The sequence below is a fragment of the Cavia porcellus genome, unplaced genomic scaffold (assembly GCF_034190915.1).
Source record: "Cavia porcellus strain 051 isolate PalLab524CR breed Dunkin Hartley unplaced genomic scaffold, mCavPor4.1 scaffold_1, whole genome shotgun sequence".
NCBI lineage: Eukaryota > Metazoa > Chordata > Mammalia > Rodentia > Caviidae > Cavia > Cavia porcellus.
In genome coordinates, this window is record NW_026947484.1 from 242,785,901 (window position 1) to 242,807,118 (window position 21,218).

General features: G+C 33.4%; 1 protein-coding gene across 1 annotated transcript in view; it reads left to right on the forward strand.

Annotated features, from left to right (window-relative positions):
• Rad51ap2 (RAD51 associated protein 2) overlaps window positions 1-21,218 on the forward strand; it is a 405,597-nt gene that overhangs the window by 377,688 nt on the left and 6,691 nt on the right. The gene's annotated exons all lie outside the window — the stretch shown is intronic.

A 21,218-nucleotide genomic window follows, 5' to 3' on the forward strand; every position in this document is an offset into this window, starting at 1 on the left:
GAAGTCCTACCATGCTGTTGTCCTTCTCTTTCCTTTGGTTCTATCATGTTGTGTCTTATTGGATTCTATTACTTGTGATAGTATAAACAAATTTTCTTTGGGAAATGAGATAATATAGTAGCCATTGTTCATTTTTTGTTATTTGGTTCTGAATGCCCTGTAATACTTTCATCCTGTTGAGTGGTTTTATACTATTTTGTTATGTTTGATATTCTTGTATGTGAAGGGTATGCATAATTATTTCAAAGAACAATTCATTATGGTAGCTACTGTTAATATTGGGTTGTCTTGTGGTGAAGTGCTGTGTTGCTTACATTGTTCTGTTCTGATCTACTTTGTTCTTTTTTTGTCATAATATCTTTAAAATTAAAAAGATTGTTAATTCTATAGCAGTTGTCTTCAGTCCTGGCTTACAAATCATTAGATATTCTTGGGAAATTTACTCAATTTCTGTCAGTCTGATTTTTCCACTTTATAAAGTGGAGGAAATAATGTTTCATAAGTTTTGTGAAGTTTACATTAGTTTATGCATCCATGAAAGTAAAACAATTTATTGTGTGAATTCTTATGATTTAAATGTCTATAATTTTAATTTATTTTGGAGTACTCTTCACATCATGCCAAAAGTTTATTTGTCACCCATTCTCAGTAACAACTACTACATATAACCCTCTACCTACTAATAGGAACATTCATAACAGAAAATATTTCAAATAATTTGAAGATCATATGACTTGAGCTGTGATTTCCATACAAAAATGAGAAAGAAATAAAGATCAGATAATAAACACAAAGTAAAGAGAATTAGAAAATAAAATATGTGAGAATATGCTATGTTTACCTGCAGCCATATTTTTATATATCTTTTAAATGAAATTAAAAAGATTTAGAATTTGAAATAAAAGATATGTCTACTTTGAGACTATTCATCATGAAATACATTATACTGTATTTCCCCACCCACAGTACCCTTTTATCCCTTTATTCTACCATAGAGTATGCAAGGTAAAATGCTTTACCTCTGCCATTTTCAATCTAGATGTAAATTGTAAAAATAGTTTTGATCATTGAATTGTAAGTGCACTGCTAGAGAAAGTCAAAGATTTAAAATGAAAGCACTTTTACCAGTTTCTTTCTCTGGAATGGTTTCTAGAGGTTGCAGAGAAGATAATCATCTGGCAGCAATGAGGATGAAGTCCAAAGACAGTTGGTATCCATGAACAAACTCTTGAATCGGTATATCATATGTGGACTACCTATGCACAAATTTTCCATGAAATGAGAAAGAACAGTGTCAGCTTTATTTGAGCTCCTGCTATGAGGAGCCATAATGTATCTTTAACTTTTAGGCTGACCTCTAACTAAATGCCTTCCTGTAGCTTTTCTAATTAAATTATTAATAAACTTGATAAAAAGGGGGCATATGTTTACCTCAGCAGCATAAGTGCCTGGCTGGCAAGATAAAAAGAAACAATTGTTTTAGACAAAATCTTCCTGTTTATTAAAAGAATTAGAGAAAGAAGATAACTATTTTCAATTTTCATCATCTTTAAATATGTATTGCATATTAACAGAATGGAAAAACATTGAGGTTTTAATGTTACTGAACATTTCACATACAACTTCTCATCACGGAAATTTTATTTCTGTTTTTCTGAAGAAAAAAATTATAAAGTTTAATTTTAAATTCACTCATGCTTTCTTTTTGCAGTTAAATTGCAGGCCATTTAGTTCTTGATTGGGTCTAATGTAAAATAGTGAACAAAATATGTGTCTCACAAATTATTAACATATGAATATATTAAATTAACATACTTAATTGGTCAATATTTCAGTTATATAAAAACAGCTGGGAAACTGCTCATAATGCATGCTTGTAATGAACATGAATTAAATCATTAATACTTACATTGCACTCTTATTGCCCAAGCAAGGTATAATGCCATCAAACAGACCAATGGTTTTCCTTAATGCTCTTGTAACAATGCAATGGTGTTTTTTTGTCAGTCTTGTATGTGAGGATTGTCGAAATAAACAAAATATAGAAATTTCATAGAGTTCATATATATCATCTGATATCAGTTTATATAGAAAACATGGAAAACCCCCCAAAACACACTATTTTTAAGACTACATATTATCTTGAGGTATTTTATTAATAAAGAATGGTCATACAATTAAGAATTAAAGCTTGGTATTCATCGATTTCCTATCTTTAGTTTTTTTTTATCAATTTGAAATTTGCTTCAACATTTAATATAATATATTTTTTGTTCTTACTATTCACATGGTATGCATTTCTATAAAGTTATCATTTTAGGCTGATACTAAAAATCTAAAATGAAATGCTAAATTATGAATGAAAATCATGTGTCTATCATTCTCAAAATTCCACTTTCAATAAGTACTAAAGTGTATTTAAATATTTAATAAAGTTTAATACTCAATTTGATGACAAAATGATTCAAATACAAAATTATTGGGTAGCTGAAATTTATTTTAAATTTTATTCCAAAATAATAACCTAATGTCAGACTATACCTATGTTATCATATATGAATGTTATTTGAAGTGTTTTGCACTGAGGTAGAATTTTATGGGCATGTTAAACATAATAAATTGTGCTGGCATAGAAATAAATATTTTTAATTTTCTTACAAAAATGTATAGCAAACATTTTATAAACTAGAATGATCCTTTGTATAAATTTAAGCTCATTTTTGTAACAGATTTATTACCATAAACAGTAATAGTTTATGTTTTTGTCTAGTAAACCTCATTGTATTTTTCAGATATTTTACAACACAGTAAGCATTGGCTTTAAATGAGCTTACACTTTTACAATAACTAACAACTTTTTTTCCTTGCAGAGTATGTGTAGTTTAAAACTTTAAATTATTAATTCTTGTTAGACTCTATATTTCCTTAGGAATGATTCAGTACAGACCTAGTAATTTTGAAAATGATGAAAACAACAATGGGAAAAATTGGGGAAACCATGTCATGTTTAAGTAACTATTAGGTTACTAATCTACCTTCTTAAAATATTCAGCTAGGGTATTCTGAATACACACACACACACACACACACACACACACACACACACCTTACATAAAATTTAAGAGGGACTACACAATGGTTCATTCATTTCTTATTCTTGAAGATGTTTCTGTACCTATATAGTCAGTATATCACAGGCTTGCATCACATAAGATCTACATTTAGTAGACTTCTGGGAGAACATGGCAGACAGATAGCAGCAGCTACAGAGGCTCTCTGATAGACCCAGCTTAGAATTCAGGAATGGTGCGGAGTAAGGAATCATAAGCAAGTGGAGATATGCCCTGCTGACCCAAGAACGAACTGGGCTGAGAGAAACCAACTGGGAATGCAATTCTGGTACTAGAACAGGAACAGAAAAGCCTCAGTGTGAAAGCTGGAGCCTGCGCCATTGGAAGCCACAATTTGGGTTTCCTGCTGCTGCTGCTGCGTCTACATTGGCTCAGCAGGGAGAGAGACGTGTTAAAGCTCTGAGAACAGGAATCAGTGAACAGAGTTGAAAGCAGGATGGGTGGGGAGCTGTGCATCGACCTGCGGTGAGTGAGAGAAACTGGGACTCTTCCATGGTCTAGGAGACTCCAACAGAGGACATTCTGGGACCCGGCAGACTTGCAGGAACACGGCGCTGCAGTGACTTCAGTCACGTATCCCCCTCTCAAGTGGGATTGGTGAGCAGTGCCTAGCCTACTTGATGTTGCTGGCTGAGACCCAGTAGGGTAGCACAACCCAGGTCCCAGCGCCTGAAGGTAGATTGACCTGTGGGGCGGGCCCTGCCTAGGCTGCCTGGTCTGCAACTTCCTGGTGTGCTGCGGTGGGCGGGAACACCTAGCCAGCACAATTCAATCAGACTGTGGCAGATAGGGAAGGAAGCTGGGCTTCCTATATATGCTTGCATATATAAGGAACAAAGAATATGGGAAGAGGCAGCAACAAGAAAGGGTCCTCAGCCCCCAATCCTGAGAAAGAGGCAACAGCAGACACAGCACCAATAGATATAAAGCGCTATCTCCAGAGCCTCATAGACAAATTCAGGAATGAAGTTATTAATGACCTGAAGCTAGACATAAGCAGAATAGTTAGAGAAATGTTAAGTACCACCCAAGAAAAAACAGATGATGGAATGGAAGAACAGAAAAAGAGGGGAGAATTGTTTGATAGAGAAAATAGAGAAAGCATAGAATTCGTGAAGCATGTTCAAAGATATTACCAGGAAACTAAAAACTCTATCAAAAACTGGCATAACAGCTTGAAAGAAACTAAGGACAGATTTTTTGAACTGGAGGGCAGATTTGTAATATGGGAGAATGAAATGAAAAACTTCTTAAAAATAACAAAGAAACAGCAATAATACAAAGACTAGAAGATAATAAGAGGATCTATACCTTAAGAATTAAGAACATAAAAGAAGAAGTAGAGACACAAACAAATGAACTACAAAAGCTACTCACAGAAATAATCCAGGAGAATTTTCCTAATTTAGCAAAAGGTAAAGATACTCAGTTGTATGAAGCTTACAGGACCCCAGCCACCTACAACCCAAACAGAGCAACACCCAGGCATATAATAATCAAAATTCCAGAAATCCAAGAAATCCAGAAATCCAAAATTCCAGAAATACAAGAACAGAATATTAAAAGCCGTCAGAGACAAGAAACAGATCACTTACAAGGGAACACCCATCAGAATTACAGCAGATTTCTTGGCACAAACCATCAAATCATGAAGAGCGTGGGGGGAAATAATTCAAGCTTTGAAAGATAATAATCTCCAGCCAAGATTGATATATCCTGCACAACTATCTCTGGAAATTGATGGAAAAACAAGGTGCTTCCAGGATAAAGAGGAACTAGGGGAATATGCAACCACCAATTCAACTCTACAGAGAATACTGCAGGCTATGCTAAAAAAGAAAAAATGCGAAGAATCCAGAAATAGTGGCAGAGAGGTCACAATGAATGGAGCAGAAAACAAAATGAAGAAGACAAACTGACAGCTAATGACAGAAAAAGAGCTCAACAGAAATGAGGCAGAGAAGGTTGGATGATAGGAACAGCTATTTTGGAGAAAATGATGTGTTAATAGGTAATACTGATTTAGTATCATCTTGTTTTGAAGTCTCATCAAGTTTTTGTTCTTTCTCTATTGGTCTAAACAGGTTGTATCTTATTGGATTTTATTATGTATGATAGTATAAGCAAAAACTTTTATAGACAAGGAGATTATACAGACACCATTGTTCATTTTCTGTTAGTTGATTCTAAATACCCTGTAATACTGTCATTTTTTAAGAGGGTTTTACATTGTTTTGATATATTTGATGCTACAGTCTATGAAGTTATACTCAAAGATTTCAAGGAAAGAGACAATATGGTAACTACTTTTATGTCAGGATTATCTTGTGGTGAAACACTATTTTGCTTAAATGGTTATGTTTTGACCTGCGCTGTTTTGCTGTTATGCCCTCTTTTATCTCAATCTCCATTTTATTATTTACTTTTTTATTTTTATCCTTTTAATTAAGGGAAAAATAAATAAAAAATAGCAGGACATATTATAGTAACCCACTTTGACGTTCCATTATCTTGATTGAAAGCCTTGTATTGCTCTCACCATCTTGTTTTGACTGATGTCCCTCTATTCTGTTTTGCTTGATAGTACCAAGTTCGAAAGTTTATGCAACAGCTGTGAAGATAGTGAGATTCATTATGACGCCCATTCTGGTTGACTATTATCTACTTTTGAAGACCTATAATGTCTCCAATATTTTGGTTTTGCCGGTTTTGTTCTTTACTGTTTTGTTCAATTTTATTATAACTAATGATATAGGCAATTCTATTAGAGATAGCGGGAGGCATTATGGTAACCATTGTTGATCACCTTGTATTATGCTTTTACATTATTATCTATTATGTCCACCCTTTTGATTTGACTGACTCTGTTCTGTTATGTCACATTTAGTTCTACTCTCTTCCAAAAAAGTAATAAGAACTGTGGGAGCAACACAACCCAAAATGTGTAATTGTCACTGTACAAAAGAGAGGAAAAGAAAGTGCTGTAAATGATATAACTGCATGTATATTTAAGTGTATAAGATAGATAATGATATTACTGAGTTTTGTTGGATCATTGAACAGAACTGTTTGCAGTCTCACTGTTGGAATGTCCACTTTATAAGCTTTAATTTTGTAACTTGAACAATTATTTCTAAGATGACAATATGTAATCCATTAATTAGTGATTTCCTACTGTTTATTTTTTTCTGTAAATCTGTATAACTTGTACACTTTCTCTGCTTTTTTTCTTTTTCTCCTTAAATAAAATTTTAAAAAAAATTAGCAATGGAGCAGGAAGCATAAACAGGCCTCTTAGTCTACTTTTACCCTATAAATTAAACTTTTAGTTGACTCCAAAAAAAGATCTACATTTAGTACATAATGTTTATTTTTTGTGATAACCAGAATACCCAATGCCAAGGCTTTTATTTTGGCCTCTGTGTAAAACAGAACAAACATAGTTTGCAATGTTTTGAGGCGACTTAAAAGATACATAACTTAAGGTGTTTTTGTTATTTTAATGATTTGCTGTTTTGTGTTTTGAAAAAAAATCACTAAAAAGCAAACCATAACATTGACAAAAAATAAGTACTTACTGTAAGAACTGAAAAATAAATATTAATAACTTTTAAGGAAAGCTATATTAGAAAGAGAACCTACACAGAACATTTACATCCTTTAAATTTAATACAGAATCATTAGAAACACTTTATTTCAGAAGAAACTTTATCCGAGCTCCGTGGCAATATTTATTCATTCACACTGACAGTCCATACACTAGATATTTGTTGACTTAAATATCTTTGAATAGCAGCATCTTACTTGCAAAAATGTTGATAATAATAATTAAATTGACAACTATGATAGTTGAATTAAAGAAATGAAACATGCCATAACATAGAACACATTGATTCAAACCACAGCATGATATTGTTTGAGAAAGTTTTAAGTTAATCAAATGCACTTTCTTTTAAAAGGATATGTCTAAGCCTAAAGCTAAAAACAATAACAATGATAAAAATGACCAAAATGGAAATAAAAATACAATTAGGTAACTGCAAAATAGCATGGTTTCTGCTGATGTAATAAAAGATAATCTAGTTTAACCACTGCATTAAACTTGGTATAATAGAGTTCATAAAATCACTTTATAAAGTTTTGGATAGCAAAGCTTTGTTTTATATTTGAAACTGAAGCAAACAATTGCATTATAGAAGTTCATTTACTTGCTTGTACTTTTTGATATAATGTTCCTTTATAAACCATTTCACATCATTAATTTTCTCTAAGATCATTGCAAATTTTGTGCAATTGAAATGAGAAAATTTCAATGAAATAACTCCTTAGATTTTGTTGTCAATTTAATTATTATTATCAACATTTTTGCAAGTAAGATGCTGTTATTCAAAGATATTTAAGTCAACAAATATCTATTTCATTTCTTCATGGAAAGCATTCATAAAATTAAAAGTTCTTCTAATTTTCAGTATGAAAGAGACAAATGTTAGAGAAACACAAAAACATTGGTAATAAGCCTGAGGCCTGATTGCAGATATGGGATCTAAAGTGTTTAAAATCTTGCAACAATTTTGAATAAATACAAAACCATTGGTCAATCTTTTTAGACATTTTGTTTTCTTGGCACTGAAATCACTAAGATATTTCTAGCCCCCATTTCTTTAACTGAGATAATCAAAATGAGTTTAATGAAACCCTGTCAACCAAATATTACATTTATGTATACTCAAATGTATCTTGAAGGTTATATCAAATGGGAAGATGAATCTGGAAAGCTAAGAGAACTGGATACCATGGCTTGATACAAAATCACCATGGAGAGAGTTTTCATGGCCAGTTTGTGGGGAGATGTCAAAAGGAAGTAACCTGTGACTTTTTTTTTTTTCCTAAAGCTGTGTCTATGAAGGTTACTGGTTCTGTGAGTGCTTTCATGATGACATTTGTCTACATTTTTGCAAGTTTCTATTCTGACAAGCACAAAACCCTGTACCAAGTTGAACTTGTGCTTTGTGATGAGGCTGCTGAATAGAACAGTTCTTGCTCCACGTTCAGCTAAATACCAACTCTGAACCCACTGACATGGGGACAGGCTGAACCCAGGAAGAGGTCATCCTTCAGCATCCAAACCCCTGCAGAGAATCATTCAGTGAAACTTCTTGACTAAGGTCATGTTATTACTCTGTGGCATCATTTTTTTCTGTAAGCTAAATGATATCTATCACTTTCTATAAATGTATTCATAAATATATAGGTAAGAAATTCAAGCTGTATCCAATTTTAAATATATCACAAAAGGAATTAGTTTTCTTTCATCATCTTATATAATTTTATGCAATTCTTTGATGAGTTTGTTAGGAAAAAAAGCTAGTTTATAAATAATGGAAATAATTAAAAACTTTAAAACATTTGTTTTTTTCTAAAAATTGTAAGAAATTATACTTTTGACTATTAATTCTTACTAAATTTACCAATTTTCCTACTAAAAGTAATATTATAAATATCAAGAGAAATAAATATTATGTTTCCAGGTAAGTATTCTCAAGATCCCCTGAACACTTCTTCTGTTTTTTAAAGGACATCATGATTTTCATGTGAGGAAGTGGTCTATTTTGAATTAAAATACTCTACTATTCATATGGGAGAAATAGTTAACCCAAAGTGTTAATATAATTTCAAGTTCTGTTGCTTTTGAAATAAATTTGCAAATCCTAACACAATTGGCAATAACACATCAGATCTTAATAATGAGATTCCCTCATAAAGTTTCTTCATTAGATTAGTATTGCTGTTGAAAGAATTATGAAAATATCTGTTTCATACATTTGATAAAATTATTAAAGACTATTATATGTTCTTTACAAGAGTCATCAGTGAGTTGGTAACAGTTTCCTTTTACTTTAGTCCAAATATTTGTTATTCCCACCAGCAACTGGGTAGAAATTCATTTTGAAAAATGAAGTGTGTGCATGTATACAAGTGTTGTTAAAAAAGTCTTTAAAATGGCTTAGTGTTTTTGAATATGCCATATTTATAAAATTTGTTTTTCAAATCATAGAATTCATTTCCTAAAACTTTTAAAGAAAATTCCATTTTATAAAAGTATCCTCTTTATAAAGGTTATATAGGTATTTTCAGTGTATAAAATAAACCCAAAGTAACTACTTTTTCACTTTAATCCCTAGAGAGATCAGTGTATAAAGAAGGTGGAGAATGTCTAAAAATAACATATTTTTCTGGTATAATTTTGTAATTATTTTTCTGAGATAGCATGGAAATAATTGTATCTATTTAGTGTGGAAAGAAAAGTATACTGGTTATACATAATGTTCAAAATTTGTACTAAAAATTTCTAATGGAATTAATTATATAGTGTACAACTTAATATATGTTTCTGTTTATCCAAGTGGCTGAGAAATGTTGCTTAACAAAGTAGCATGAGTGCTACTGGAGTATATATTGCATTATCTAAGTATCATTTCTCATCAAAGCAACTAGGAATCTTTGGATTTCAGGTAAGTAAAGGAAGTGTGCAAAACAATTTAAGAATATTTTTCTTCTCCAACTAAGGAATATGGAAGATGTATTAATCACCTTTTTGCTACTGTAATCAGTTTCCTGGGAGAAACAAAAAAGCAGAAAAAACATACTTTTGTTTTTCAGAGGTGTCAGTCTATAGTCAGACAGTCCCACTGTTTTTAGGTCTGTTGGGAGAAACAAACATCGTGATGGAGCATGTGTCAGAAGAAGGCTGTTTACCTCAGGACAGTCTGGAAGCGAGAAAAAGGGAAGGGTAAGAGAAGAAGGGACTGGCAGGGCAGATGCAGTATCCAAAGTCACTCATGATCCACTGCGTTCTGCTATGCCCCATGTCTTATTTCTGCTCCCTCCATCAAATTTCCTTCACATGGATTGGTTAACCCCTGAGTCTTTTAGGTGACACAGCATATTCAAGCCCTGGAAATTTATAAGCTTTGTGTCAACAGATCCAACAGCTAAATTAGGTAAGATGTTTTGGGGTAAAGTTAGAAACTTTTAAGCAGCAATTGAGACTAAGCAGTAATGAATTCAAACATAAAATGTTTCTATTTAAGAGGTTATACAAGCTCTGAAGAAAAAACAAGATAAGCGGCTCATGATCTAGGGAAATGGTATATAAATAAAAGTTATGATTATGTCAGAATAACAAAATAGTTATAAAAGACATATTACTTATGGATATTTTCCAGCTAATCAATGAAGAAATGATGAAATGTTACCATTTTTAAAGCTCTATTAATAGTTGAAATGGCAAGGATCTTTCTTTCTTTCTTCCTTTCTTTCTTTCTTTCTTTCTTCCTTCCTTCCTTCCTTCCTTCCTTTCTTTTTTCTTTCTTTCTTTCTTTCTTTCTTCCTTTCTTCCTTCCTTTCTTTCTCTTTCTTTTTTCCTTCCTCTCTTTCTTTCTTTCTTTCTTTCTTTCTTTCTTTCTTTCTTTCTTTCTTTCTTTCCCTCTTTCTTTCCCTCTTTCTTTCCTCTTGTCTAGCCTCACAAAAACAGAGAAAAATGTATTTTGTAACTCCTTATAGAATTGTACAAGAGCAGTGAATAAAAGGGGAAAAAACCCCTGAATGGTACCTTTTACTTTTTAAGAACAGCAAAGTGAGGCTTTTATTTTTTTGAGTGAGTCTTTGTTTTAACAGGCCCTGTGGGGTACACAGCAGGGGCCAACACAGGAGGAGCCTTCCTAGACTGAAAACTAGAGAAGTGGGTGGAGAATGTTGCTCATATAAGAGCTCACAACCTAGTTTCAATGAGAATCTGGTATTGTAATAAATATTGAGTTTGCAAGTAAGGGATCAAGATCCCCCACTCCTGATCCTAGCCACTGCAGGATGACCTCCCCACTTCTTTGTAAGGACAACAATGTCATCCGAAGTCTTGGAAGAGTGGGCTACTTGTGTGGTTGCACTCATTTTGGAATGGAAACTGGCAGCTTGATAGCCATGGAGGACTCCCCTAAACAGCCAAGGAGGATGGAAACACACTTTCACAATGCATTGAGGTGCAAGGAGGAGGGAGAACTGAGAGGGAGGAGTGCACTGGTTCTTCCAGCTGGTGCAGGGGAAAATGAGACAGTCGCACTCTTCTCATGTGTCTCATTTCCCTGAGAGATTTCTTCCTCCTAATGTTAAGGGAACCTGAAGGGTGGCGGCCCATCTTCTATAACTGCTTCCAAGCAGATCTGCAGCAGTTGAGCTTGTGACTGCAGGAATAGTCCTTTGCTGACTATTCTGGTGATGTGCGATGTCCTGGTTACTTCTTTGGAGACAATTGTTGGAAGCCTTGGATCATCAGCAGTTTAAGGTGCAAATTCTTTATTCTGAAAGACACAAACTCTACCAACAGATTAAAGGTACAGGTACTATCATTATATCCAAAAGATACTAGTGCCATTTCTACCAGCGCCATTTGTTCTCTGGCTACAACATTCATATCGGAACTGTCAGATTTGCTGATCAAATTGTAGGAAACGCAAAATTGGAATCTTATATATTTTTTTTTGAGAATTGATGTTAGTACAACAATTTTAAGAAAAGTATGCTGGTTGCTCCAAAACATAAAATAGATCTGGTATTTGATTCAGCTATACCACTTCTTGATGTACATGTAAAGGAAATCAAATCAGTATGACAAAACAACCCTTACATGTTCACAGTGCTGAAGAAAAAAATCAATCTAGGTTTGTAGGAGCAGATGTAAAGATATAGAAAATGTGTTGTATATACAGTAACAGAATAATACTCAAGGTAATATTATGTGGCCATAAAAAGAATGAAATTCTGTCATTTGTAGCCAAATAACATTATAGATTCTCCTAAGTGAGTGTTATTGTTTGGAGCTCTTGGTTATTTTGTACTTTTTATCTTACTTAAAGAAAGAAAGAAAAGAAAATTGAATAATAAAAACAAAATAGATAAAAAGAGAAAAAGTAGAATACAGAATTTTAAAAAAGATTAGCATAAATTCACTAGTGGATACGTTACATATTGTCATCTTAACAATTGTAGTTAAAGTTACAAAATCAAAGCATAAAAATTGGCTAGATGCTCAAACATTGGCAGTGCCAACCCTTCTGTTCAATGATCTACTAGAAATTTAGTAATATGAACATTGATCTTATACACTATACATACTGTTATATCCTTTAGAGCACTTTCCTTCCCTTTCATTTTCACAATGTCTATTATATCTATTATATTTTAAAATCTATTATACTTTTATATCTATTATACTTTTTGGATACCATTATTCTGCCAGTTCTTATTAGTTTTACACTAGAGAAACAATGTGATATTTACTAATGGGAGTCTTGTTTATGTCACTAATGAGGATATTCTCAAGTTGCCTTTAATTAACTATAAAGGTCTTAAGATCATTCACATTTTTTAGCTGAATAGTATTCCATTGTATAAAAATACCACAATTTGTTTTTTGGTCTTTTTCGTTTTTATCGGTACCAGGGATCGAACTCAGGACTGTCTGCTTGCAAGGCAGGCACCTATGCCCCTGAGCTAAATCTTCAGCTCCTTAACACAATTTTTTCATCCACTCTGCAATGTGCATTTTGTTTGTTTCCAAGATTTAACTGTCACAAATTGTGCTGCTGTGAATATGGGTGCACATATATCACTGTGACATGACCTTTTGAATTTTTCTGGGAAAATAATCAGGAGGGAATAGCTGGGTTGAATGGAACTTGCAATCCTATTTTGTTGAGGAATCTCTATACTGATTTCCACAGTGGTTGCACTATCTTCACTTCCACCAACAGTGGAGAAGTATTGCTTTTTCCCCACGGCCTCACCAACATTTATTATCAGTTTATCAGTTTTTTCTTTCTTTCTTTATTTCTTTTTTTTTTTTTTTTTTTTTTTTTTTTTTTTTTTTTTTTTGTCTTTTTTCCTTTTTATCGGTGCCGGGGATCGAACTCATGACTGCCCGCTTGCAAGGCAGGTGGCTTATGCCGCTGAGCTAAATCCCCGGCCTGCTAGTTGTTTTCTTGATGGCAGTCATTGTTTCTGGGGAAACATGAAATCTCAATGCTGTTTTAATTTGCATTTCTCAAATGACCAGTGTTGGTGAAGATTTCTTCATATATTTATTTGCCATTTGGATATCTTCATCTGAGAATTGTGTGTTCATTTCTGATGCCCATTTTTGGAGAGAGTCTTTGAATTTGGGGGGCTTGATGTTTTTCAGTTCTTTATATGTTCTGGATATACATCGTTTGAGGGATTGTTGGCTAAATCTTTCCCAAACTGTAGGTTTTCTTTTAACTTTGTTGGTGATTTCTTTTGAAGTGCAAAAACTTTTTAGTAACATGATATCCCAGTTATTGATTCTTTGAAGTATTTCCTGTGCAGTTTGTGATTTATTCATTAATTCTCTCCCTACTCCTATGTCCTCAGGAGATTTACCTACCTTGTATTCCAGTATATTTAGTGTTTCTTTTTATTTTACTTTAAAAAAATTTATTTTAAAGAGATTAAGATAAAAGAGGACATAATAAAGCAGATCAGAACAGAACAATTTAAGCAACACAGTATTTCACAACAACACAACCCAATATAACAGTAGCTACCATAATGCCTCTTTCCTTGAAATGGTTGAGTGTATCTTCATACACAATAGTAGCAAACATAACCAAATAGTATAAAACCATTCAAGAGAATGAAAGTATTACAGGGCATTTAGAACCAAATAACAGAAAATGAACAATGGTTACTATATTATCTTATTTTCCATAAAAGATTTGTTTATACTATCACACATAAGAAAATGCAATAAGATACAGCATGATAGAACCAATGGAAATAGAAGAACAAAAGCATGATAGGACTTCAAAATAAGATGATACTAAATCAGTACAGGCTATTATAATATCTTGTTTTCTTCAAAATATCTGTTCATACCATTACAGATAATAAAATAGAACAACATAGAATAAAACCATTCCAAGGAATGAATGGAAACATTATAAGGCTTCAAAGCAATGTAACATAGGGAATCATGATTACCATAAAATCTTATGTACTCTTACTATTTCTTACACTAGGGAGACTATATGGTATTTATACATGTGAGTTTGATTTATTTTGCTTCTGAGTATGGTCTCAAGTTGCATCCATTTATTTATAAATATCTCAATGTGATCATTCTTTATAGCTGAGTAGTACTCCATTGTATAAAAATACCACAACTTTTTTTTATCCATTCCTCAGTTGATGAACACTTAGGTTGTTTCCAAGATATGGCTATTACAAATTGTACTGATATAAAATGGTTTCAAATATATCACTGTGGTATGCTGTTTTCAGTTCTTCTGGGAATATGCCTAGAGGTGGAATAGTTGGATCAAATGGGACTTCCAATCTCAGATTTTTGAGAAACCTTCAGACTGACCTCCACATTGGTTGTTTCAGTTTGCACTCCCATCAATGGTGCAGGAGAGTTCCTTTTGCCCTACAGCCCCTAGAGCATTTATTGATGGTAGTTTTCTTTTCTTTTTTTTTTTTTTTAACTTTTTATCAGTACTAGGGATCGAACTCAGGACCGCCTGCTTGCAAGGCAGGTGCTTACGCTGCTGAGCTAAATCCCCAGCCCCTGATGGTAGTTTTTTTGATCCTGGCCATTTTTTCTGGAGTGAAATGGAATCTCAGTGTAGTTTTAATTTGCATTTCTCTAATGACAAATGATGATGAACATTTTTCATGTATTTATTTGCCATTTGTATTTCTTCATCTGAGAATTGTGTATTCCTCTCAGATGCCCATTTTGAATTGGGTTTTTGAATTTTGGGGATCTGATTTTTTAAATTCCTTATATGTTCTAGACAGAAGTCCTTTTTCTGAGGGATAGTTCATGAAGATTTTTTCACAGTTTGTGGGTTTTCTTTTCACTATGCTGGAGATTTCTTTTGACATGCAGAAACTTTTTATTAAGACATGATTCCAGTTATTGATTCTGAGAACTATTTTCCACGCAGTTTGATTCCTCTTCATGAATTCTCTGTTTTTACCCCTATGTCTTCAAGTTTTTACCCAATTTGTCTTCCAACAGATTTAGTGTTTTTGATTTAATATTCAGATCTTTGATCCATTTAGAGTTTAGTTGAGTACATGGTGATAGGCATGGGCCTAGTTTTAGTTTTCAGCATATGAAGAGTCAGTTTTTTCAGAATCATTTATTAAAGAGACTGTCAAGGAACCAAGTCTTTGATTCATTGATTCTTTGGATTGTTTTCTTAATCTCTGTTGGATTAATTTCTGCTCTGACTTTTATAATTTCTCCTCTGCTCTTGACTTTGCACTTGACTTGCTCTTCTTTTTCTAGTTGTTTGGGGTATAGCATCAGGTTGTTTATTTGTGTTCATTTTGTTTTGCTAATGTGGGATTTCAATGCTATTTAGTTTCCTCTGAGGGCTGCTTTCATTTCATCCCACAGATTCTGGTGGATTTGTATTTGTATTTTCATTTGCTTGTAGGTATTGTTTAATTTCTTCTTTAATTTCCCCTGTCACCCACTGATTGTTCAAGAGTGTATTATTCAATTTCCATGTGTTTGTGGAGTTTTCATAGTTTGTTTTATCATTAGTTTCTTGTTTCATGGTGCTGTGATCTGATAACATACATGGGATAATTTCAACTCCTTTGCATGTATTTAAATATGTTCTGTGGGCTAGTATATGGTCTATTTTAGAAAATATCCCATGTAATGCTGAGAAGAATGTATATTTTGATATTGTTGGATGTATATGTCTATCAAGTTCTTTAGTTCACAGGTGTGATTTAGTTCTGTTTGTTCTTTGCTGATTTTTTGTCCTTAGTGTCAATAGTGCGTCAAGGTCTCCTGTTATAATTGTGTTATTGCTTATTTGATTTTTCATTTCTATTAATACTTGCTTTATATAACTGGGTGCTCTGTAATTTGGTGCATACATATTTAAGATTGTTATCTCTTCCTCTTCAAGTTTTTCCCTAACCAGTATGTAGTGACCTTCTTTGTCTCTTAGGATCATTCTTGATTTGAAGTTCACATTGTCTGCAAACAGAATAGCTACTCCTGCTTTTTTTAGGTTCCTGTTGCATGAAGTATTGTTTTCCATTCTTTGACTTTCAGTCTGTGAATTTCCTGTTGGGTTCAATAGGTTTCCTGTAGACAGCATATGGTAGGATGTTGTTTCCTGATCCATTCTGCCAGTCTGTTTCTTTTAATTGGTGAATTGAGACCATTTACATTCATGGTTATAACTGTTATATATTGGTTTATTGTTGACATTTTATCTTTCTGCTGTTACATCTTTGTCTTTCCATCCTGTTTAATTATCTGCCTTGTGTAGTTGTTTTTTTTTCCTATGTGTATCTAAACTGTCTTTTAGTATTCTTTGCAGTGTTGGTTTGGTGATCATGAAGTTCTTCAGCTTTGTCATGGAAGTATCTTATTTCTCTATCGATTTTGAAGGACAGTTTTGCAGGGTGCATCAGTCTAGGTTGAATGTCATTTTCCTCTAGATCTGAAATACTTCACTCCATGCTCTTCTTGACCTCACTTTTTGTGTGGAAAAGTCTACTGTGGTTCTGGTCGGTTTTCCTTAATAGGTGATCTGTCTGTTGTCTCTAACAGCTTTTAATATTCTATTCTTATGTTGGATTTTTGGGATGGTGATTATTATATGTCTTGTTGTAATTTTGTTTGGGTTATGGCTATTTGAAGTTCTATATGCTTCACTAATCCATATGTCAGTTTCCATTCTCATATTTCAGAAATTTTCAGCTATTACTTCTGTAAATAGTTTCTTGATATCATTTGTGTTGTCCCTTTCTTTTTTATTTATCTCTATCAAACTTATGTTGTTTTTCTTTGAATCATATTGCAGCTGTTGAAATGTTGTTTTCTAATTCTTTGTTATTTTAAAAAGATCTTTCCTTTTCTGTTCACTAGCTGCAATCTTATCATTGAGGTCTGAAATTATACCTTCACTTTGTTGAGGCAGTTTTGAAAACTTTCAATCAAATTTTTGATATCCTGTATATCTCTTTGGATCTGCTTCATATATTCTGTTCATTTCTTATATTGTTCATCCAGGGATTCTATCTTTTTTTTGTTCCTCTAATTTTTTAACTGTCTTCTTTAGATGTGTTTCGCATCTCTTGTTACTTTTATCATTTGTTCTTTTACCTGGAAGATTATTTCTAGTTTGAATTCCTTTAAAGTTCCTGGCATTGCTTCTTTATTTCAGTTGCTATTATTTCATACATTTCAGGTGTATGCAATATATTTTCTTCTACGTACATGGCTCCTAGGCTTTCTTGGGATAACTTGAAGATTTGAGATTGCATCTTAGTCTTTTGTTTTGTCATTTCTGTATATTTCTGTGTTTCAAGTGTTGTTTCAAGGCTTCCCCTGGGCGTGTTGGAAATTGTCGGCTATGCCCTCAGCTCCTCGGACTGAATGGCAATTGCTGAGCATGGTCCAATCAGGCCAAAAGGACCTCCAGTGTTCCAGGAAGCTGAGTGGGCACTTAACCACTGTCGATGATTGTCCAAAGATCTCCCTGGGCTAGGACCAGTGCTCTGGAACTCACTTCATGTGCTCTCATCTCCCCTTATTGAAGAAGGTCGCTGAGTTTAATCTAGTCATGCCACAAAATCTCCCAAATTGAAGTCCAGTGTGGCTGGAATCTGGATGGGTCCTTGACCATTGGGAGTGATGATCTTCAACTCTCCTGGGGCTCAGGATGGTGTGCCAGAACTCATTTCCTCTGTCAGCCCAGTTCTCTGGATTGAAAGAATGTCCCTGGGCATGGCCCAAGCCTGGATTTAGTGTTTCTGTTTTAATATTTAGATCCTTGATCCATTTTGACTTTAGTTTAGTGTATGGTTGATAGGCATGGTTCTATTTTCTGTCTTTGGCATGTGGAAAGCCAATTTTTCCAATACCATTTATTAAAGAGGCTGTCTTTTTTTCCAGTGAACAAGTTAGCCCCTTTGTCAAATATAAGCTGGCTGAGTGTCTTTATAGTAGTGTTTGTATCTTCTACTCTGTTTCATTGATCCTCAGGTCTATTTCTTTGCAAGTACCATGCTGATTTTATTACTATGGCTTTATCATGTAGTATCAAGTCAGGAATTGAGATGCCTCCTATCTTGCCTTTGTTGCCCAGAATCACCTTTGCTATTCTAGGTTTCTTCTGTTTCCAAATGAATTTTAGGAGTGTTTTCTCTAGATCTGTAAGGTATGTTAATGGCATTTTGATTGGGATTGCATTGAATCTGTGTAGCATTTTTGGCAGTATGGCCATTTTCACAATGTTGGTTCTTCCTAATGAAGAGCAAGGAATATAATTCTATTTTCTAATACTCTCTTCAATCTCTTTTTTAAGAGTATTATAATTTTCAGCATATAGGTCTTTTACATTCTTGGTTAGATTGATTCCTAATTATTTCATTTTTAAAAATGCTATTGTGAAAGGTGATATTTCAGTAATTTCTTTCTCAGGGAGTTTTTGTTTCCAGGAATACTATTGATTTTTGAATGTTGACTTTGTATCCAGTTACAGTCCTGAATTTGTTTATTACCTCTGGTAGTCTTTTAATGGAGTTTTTGGGGTCTTCCATGTAAAGTATCATGTCATCTGCAAATAATGATAATTTAACTTCTTCTTTTCCTATTTTTGTTTCTTTTATTTCTCCTGCTTGTTTGATTGCTCTGACTAATATTTCCTGAAGCATATTGAATAGGAGTGGTGATAGTGGGCATCCTTGTCTTGTTCCTGATTTTAGAGTGAAGGCTTTCAGTTTTTGTCCATTTAGAATAATGTTGGCTGTTGGTTTGTCATAGATGGCCTGTATCAGATTGAGGTACATACTGTCTATTCCAAGTTTATCTAAGTTTTTTTATCATGAAAAGTTGTTGGACTTTATTGAAAGCTTTTTATGCATCTATTGAGATGATCATATGAGTTTTATTTTTGGCTCTGTTGTGGTGTATTGCATTTATTGATTTGCATATGGTGAACCATCCTTGCATTCTTGGAGTAAATTGCACTTCACTGTGGTGTACAATCTTCTTGATAATTTGCTGTATTCTATTTGCCAATATTTTATTGAAAATCTTTACATCAATATTCATTAGTGAGATTGGTCTATAGTTCTCCTTTTTGGTTGGGTCTTTCTCTGGTTTTGGTGTCAGAGTGGTACTTGCCTCCAAGAATGAGTTAGGGGGGACTTCTTTTCTTTCAGTTTCATTGGAGTTTAAGGAGTGTTGGCATTAAATCTCTAAATTTTTTGTAGAATTCAGCTGTGAATCCATCAGAACCTGGGCTTTTCTTTGTTGGTAAGTTTTTAATCAGAATTTTTTATTTCAGTAGCTGATACTGGGTTATTCAAATTTGTTAAATCTTCTTGATTGAGCTTTGGTAGTTCATATGTTCCTAGAAATCTGTCCATTTCCTCCATGCTTTCCACCCTATGTGAGTAGAGATTTTCAAAGTAGATGTTTATGATCTTTTGAATTTCCATGGGATCTATAGTAATTCTTTCTTTTCAGTCCTTATTGCATAGATTTGAATTTTTCTTTGACAAGGTTGGCCAGAGGTTTATTAATTTTGTTTATTCTCTCAAAAAAACCAGCTCTTTGATTAATTACTCCTTTGTACTGTTTTTTGTTTCAATTGCATTAATTTCTGCTCTAATCTTCACAATTTCCTCTTCTATGAGCTTTGGGTTTGATTTGCTCTTCCTTTTCTAGAAGCTGCAGATGTAGCATTAGGTTATTTACTTGTGCTAGTTCTGTTTTCCTGATGTGACTATTTATTGCATATATTTCCCTCTTAGGACTGCTTTCATTGCATGCCATACATTACTGTATGTTGTATCTGCATTTTCATTGTATTGTAGGTATTGCTCTATTTCTTCTTTAATTTCATCCGTAACCCACTGGTTGTTCATAAGGTTTTTATTCAATTTATATGTATTTATGCAGGTTTTGTAGGGTTTTTTGCCATTGATTTCCAGTTTTAGTGCTCTATGATCAGATATTATGCATGAAATAATTTTGCTCCCTTTGCATTTAGTTAAGAATGCTTTATAGGTTAATATATGGTGTATTTTGGAGAATGTCTCATGTGCAGCTGATTAGAATGTATATTCTGATGTACTTGGTGGGAACACTCTGTAGACATTCACTAAGTCCATTTGCTCACAGGTATGATTCAGTTCTGTTATTTCTTTGCTGATTTATTTTTCTAGTTGATCTATAACTTTGTGACAGTGGGGTGTTAAGGTCTCCTATTACAATTGTGTCCTTGTGTATTTGTTTTTTCATGTCTGTTAATATTTGTCTTACATAGTTGTATTCACCTTTATTTGGTGCATATATATATTAATAATTGTTAGTTCTTCCTCTTGTAGTTTTCTGCTTATAAGTATGTAGTGGCCTTCTTTATCTCTTTTAATGCTTTTAGGTTTTAAGTTCACATTGTCTGCAAACAGAATAGCTACCTGTGCTTTTTTTCTGGGTTCCTGTTGCATGGAATACTGTTTTCTATCCTTAAACTTTTAATCTATGTGTTTCTTTTTGTGTTAGATATGTTTCTTGAATACAGCATACTGTAGGATCCTATTTCTTGATCCATTCTGTCAACCTGTTTCTTTTAATAAGTGAATTGAGCCCATTTACATTTATGGATATCACTGGTATGTACTGACTTGACTTTTACATGTTCTGTTCCTGTTGTAGGTTTTTTGTTTTCCTCCCTTGTTTAATTTCTTGTCCAGACTGGTGGTTTCCTTCTGTTGTTGTTCTGGAAATTGTGGTCATTTTTTATCTCTGTCTAGTATGTCTTTCAATATTCTTTCTAGCGTTGGTTTTATAGACATGAGTTTCTTTAGTTGTTCTTTCTCATGGAAGTATCTTGTTTCTCCACTAAATTTGAAAGAGTTTTTCTGGGTACATTGTCTGGGTTGAAAGTTATTTTCTTTTATGTCTTGAAATACTTCACTCCAAGCTCATCTTAACCTGAAGACTTGTGCTGAGAAGTCTGCCATGAT